The sequence below is a fragment of the Silene latifolia genome, chromosome Y (genome assembly GCF_048544455.1).
Source record: "Silene latifolia isolate original U9 population chromosome Y, ASM4854445v1, whole genome shotgun sequence".
Classification (NCBI taxonomy): domain Eukaryota; kingdom Viridiplantae; phylum Streptophyta; class Magnoliopsida; order Caryophyllales; family Caryophyllaceae; genus Silene; species Silene latifolia.
In genome coordinates this window covers 379,047,449-379,052,644 of record NC_133538.1, presented here as the reverse complement: position 1 = coordinate 379,052,644, position 5,196 = coordinate 379,047,449, and the positions used below count along the sequence as shown (strand labels likewise).

The 5,196-nt window shown below is 36.8% G+C and overlaps 1 non-coding gene across 1 annotated transcript; it reads left to right on the top strand.

Annotated features, from left to right (window-relative positions):
• Window positions 1-1,226: 1,226 nt before the first annotated feature.
• Window positions 1,227-1,332, top strand: LOC141635588 (small nucleolar RNA R71). Its single transcript, XR_012540264.1, has one exon. It is a non-coding gene; the product is annotated as a small nucleolar RNA R71 (small nucleolar RNA).
• Window positions 1,333-5,196: the final 3,864 nt, after the last annotated feature.

Genomic DNA, 5,196 nt, shown 5'->3' with positions numbered 1-5,196 from the left:
ACAAGTAGCTGATGGAGTCATATTTCACTCGATTGAATGCTTATTTGACCGATCACTTTCCTTGGTCAATTGAATAGTTCCTTTTAGAGGTTTACTCGATCGAGTACTATTACTGGTCGATCGAGTGGTTTAAGCTTAGTTTTGCTCGATCGAGTGGTTTCAAATGACGCGATCGAGTGGAATTGCTATTGGGCTCGGGCTTTTTGTTTTATTTTGCTATTAGGTTTAATAAGAATCGTCTCCTCTATAAATAGGACGACGACAAACACATTTAGAGGACCAAAAACAGGGACTTCGTTCCTGGAGACTGTACTCTACTCTACTCTTTCTCTGTAAACTGCATTCCTCTCTTTTCCCGGATCCTTATTTCTGTAACTTTCTCTCTTTTCCCTTTTCTCTCTAATTATTTAATGTTTATTTCTCTTCCCTTTATTTTTGTTCTTCCCTTTATCATGTCTAGCTAATTTCTCCCTGCTAGGATTAGGGGAGTCAATGAATGAATGTTAGTTGCTAATTAGTTTGCAGATTGTCGTTGTTGTTTTTGTCTATGTTGTTAATCGCTGCTTTGATTGTATCTTGCTGATTGAATTGATGCAATTAGCCTTTTTACTCTTGGTAAGCCTTGACCTAGACCGGAAGGTTGGAAGGGGTGAGACCCGCAGTGAACGATAGAATGCTTTAGTGAGGGCGGAAGCTAAGCTAATAATATTTTAGGGCGAATTGAGACCGGAAGGAGATATTCATTGCCCCTTAGACCGACACATCGACTAATCTGTGACCTTAAGTGCAATTAATTGACGTTCATTGATGAACCGACATCCTAGTTTCCTTTCCCTCTGCTTAATTTCTCTTCTCTATTTCTCTTGCCTTAATCTTGTTAGTTTAGTCAAAACAATCAAAACCCCCACTGTGACCTTCGACAGACCGAATTTGACAAGTAGATAGTGACCGCCTCCCTGTGGAGATCGGCCCTACTTACTGCTAGCTTCTATTAGTGTAACTAGGTATTTTATTTTTGGTACCTGATGACGGTATCATGGACCGTTCGAATACCGTCCTGTGGATTCCCATATTCAGCACAATGGGTCGCTAACTCCTCAATAATGCCCCATCCCTTATCATCATCAATATTCTTTTGAAATCTTCCGTTGGATGAAGCATCAAGTATGGCTCTGTGGTCATCGTACAACCCATTGTAGAACTGGTTGCACAAAAACCATTGATCAAAACCATGGTGAGGAAGAGACCTCACCAACTTCTTGAACCGACACCAAGCTTCATAGAAAGTCTCATCAGATGCCTGCTTGAAACTAGTAATCTTACCCCTCAGCTGATTACTGTGTTTAGGAGGGAAGTATCTTTTGTAGAAGGCAAGTGCGAGAGTCTCCCAGTTGGTGATACCCTCAGCTGTTCGGTCAAGATCAGTCAGCCACTCACGAGCTGAATCAGTTAGTGAAAAAGGGAAAAGTACTTCCTTTATCTTGTCTTGTGTTACTCCCTTAGTAGCGGGAATAGTAGAGCAATAGTCGGTAAAGACTTCCATATGCTTTCGCGGATCTTCACCCGCCACACCTCGCTATAGATTTCTCTCCACCAGATTTATGTAAGATGGACGGATATCGAAGGTGTTACCGTCCTCAGTTTGGAGGTTGAAACCTTTAGGAATAGAAGATGCTTTGGGCTCCGAGTGACTTGCAATGTTAGGCATCTTTACTGGCTTGTTGGCAGAAATGAGATTGTCTTCTTCAAAAGACTGGTCTTCTGCAAATAAAAAGTGTTGTAGCTCGGGCTCGAAAGTACTCAAGTCTTCCTTTTGACGTTCTCTTTGAAGACAGAGTCTATGCCGAAATAGTCTTTCTGGCTCAGAATCAGCTAGAACTAACTCCGACCTATTTGACCTGGGCATACACAGCACTGAAAGAGATAAATGAGAACTGTCTCAAGGAATAAAAATTCCCTGAGACGGATAAAAATAAACGAAAACAAGAATAGATAGGGCTATTGCCTCCCCGACAACGGCGCCAAAATTTGACAGGCTAGTCGTGTACCTACCAAAAATAACCAACTAGTCACTAACTAATATAGCTAGGGAAGTCGGGTCGATCTCCACAGGGAGGCAAGATATCTATTAAGGTCCATCTATTTAGGTCACTAAATGGGTGTTTAAATTTGATTTCTAAACTAATAAAGGCTTAAAGGAAAGAGCAGTAAAGAAAGAGCAATAAAAGACAGAAAATATAATAGAGATGATCAAATGAGAGAGAACATGTCAGTATTTCGGTTCACCATAGTAATCTAGCGACTCAACTGCAAATAGCCTAGATAATCTACTGTGAGACGGATACAAGAAAGGTCCTTCCGGTCCAATTTCTTTCCTAGATTTCCACTAACTTAACTTTCGTCCTCATCAGGGTAGTCTACTATTCATAGCAGGTCTATTTAGTCCAATCTTCCGATCCAGGAATAAATTTAACCAGATTAAAAGTAACTTAGAAGCGTGCACTCAACTAAGTCGGTATTATAATTAAATTGCCATGGGTACAGATTCTGACAAGTAAACAATCTAGTCTATTCGCTACATCGTCACAATCCTACCATGGATTCCCTAATCCCAACATGAAAGAATTTAGCTACTCATATTACTAATGTTGTCAATAATAATAATAATGAATAAACTAATTGAAGGCATGATGAAATAACAATAATAATGCATAAACTAAATTAGGGCAGAATATTTAATACAATAAAACAAGGATTAAAGCAAGGAAATAATGAGATTAAGATTAAAAGGAGAAGAGAGATTACAATCTCAAGCGATTCCGGCGTAAAGATCAAATCAACTAAGCAAAAGATTAAGGAGAAAAGAGTTTACAGTAGAAAGTTTAAAATAGAGATTAAGAGTTTCAGAGATGAATAATGTGTAAGTAGCGTCGAAAACAGCGTACTTAATAACCTAATTATTGAATGCTTAAATAGGAAAAGTAAGTCCATCACGAAATAACATAACACGGGTTAATTAAGCCCGTCTAAAATCCAAAACCTCTCGATCGAGTGATATAAAACCACTCGATCGAGGTCTTCAGCAGCTAATCCTCTCGATCGAGTAAAAAGATCACTCGATCGAGGAAACCCACTAAACAGCATTTTGATCGAGCACAACAAACTACTCGATCGAACTCTTCAGCTTCCTAAACCACTCGATCAACCAAATAAACCATTCGATCGAGTGTTCTTCCTCCAAGTCAGCTTCAAAATCATCTTTGACTACTTCGTTAACCATCCCTTCATGCGCTTCAAGGCAATATTCTCGCTCTAACATTCCCGTCTCCTCAAAATGCATGCAAAATAGGACGAATAGAGCACGGTTTCACCACTTTCAGATTCATTTCTGCAAAACAGACAAAACAAACCAAAGTAGCCAATTCGGGGCATATTGCAATACAAAACAGTACAAAAGTGCATAGAAATACGTGCAAAATAAGCCTAAAAAGTCTATATAAAATACACATATCAGACTATTAGGTTTGTAGACTTTTATGTCATGTCTTTTTAAACCCTTTTTATGTTTATATCGATGACGTTTTAGTAAATATCGACGACGTTTTCATTCCAAAAGGCCATTACGTTAACAAATTAATCGCATCGTTAATTAACTTAGATTTTTAGATTTTTAAGTTCAAACTCAAAAATGTAATATTTTAAGTTCAAATTCAAAAATGTAACCGTTTCAAATTCAAAAATATAACTACGTGAAATTCAAAAATATAACCGTTTTAAATTCAAAAATGTTACCGTTTGAAATTCAAAAATATAACCGTTTCAAATTCAAAAATATAACTGCTTCAAATTCAAAAATATAACCGTTATCAACCTAATTATAAATACCTCTTGCTCGTTCTAATCCATTCACAACAACCAAGCTTATTCACTATTATAAATTGCGATTTCTCATCCCAATCCATTCACAATAACCCAAACAATACCAAATGGCTACAAATGCCCAACAAATCAGAGTTTACCAACAAAAGATTGACTCCATCGTTTTGGATTTACCAACGTTAGTGCATCGTCTTGAATTAGTCATCCAAAGTGTCACTGTATGTAACTTGCTTCAAGATAAACCAAGTCGTGGGATGATTTGTGTAATCTTACTACTACAAATATGGGTACTAACAACGGCCCTTTAACAACGCATATTAACGCGAATTGGCAATAACGTTGTTAACTGTATTATTTTATTTTCGTGGAATTCAGTGAAAATTAATAACAACAGTTACCAGAATCAGAACCGTTGTAATTACTTATAACAACGGTTATATAAATAATAACCGTTGTCATTCATAAAATAATAAAAACGGTTTAACACGTAATATATAATAACGTTGTTAATTGGATTATATTATTTTGGCACAAATCAGTGAAAAATAATAACAGTTAATTTGTGAAAACTGTTGTTATTAATAGTGACAACGGTTTATGATATACTAAACCGTTGTCAATACTTTCAGTGTATAGAAAAACAAAAACAAACACCACAATACCAAACAAAAACAAACACAAACACACTCTCCCTCACCGTCAAAACTCTCCCTCGCCGTCGCTCTGTCATCTCCGTCACTATTGTCATTGTCGTCTCTTTCTCATCGTCTCTGTCACTGTTCTTTCTCTAATTATCAGATATATATCTACCTCTTAATGGTTTTAGGTTTTGTCATCTCCGTCATTGTTGTTCTTTCTCTAATTATTTTTTTGTGTGTTTTTCTCCGTCATTGTTCTTTTTCTAATTATCCGATTAGTTTTTCTGCGTTCATTAGTAAAACAAATAAAATAAAATAAAACAAAACAAAGAAAATGATGAAGAGGATAGTAAAACAAATCCACATTTAATATTCATAAGCTTAGTTAATTGATATACAAAATAAAATAAAAAAACTAAACTAAACTACTACGTAGAACGGATTTTAGGAAGGCATTCTCTTCCATGAGAATGGTCCTCTCCTCCTTTGTTATTTGGAGGTTTTGTAAAGCAGATGCAATATCTGCATGCAGCTGCTCCAACTCCAGCACCCAGCCACGAAGGGTGGCCTCCTTGAGTGGGATCTAAACATCATCAAGAAAGAGCCTGTTCTTCCTCTCGATTTCCTCTAAGCGGCGTATGAAACATTTGTTGTACTCGATCGTTATTAATATTAAATG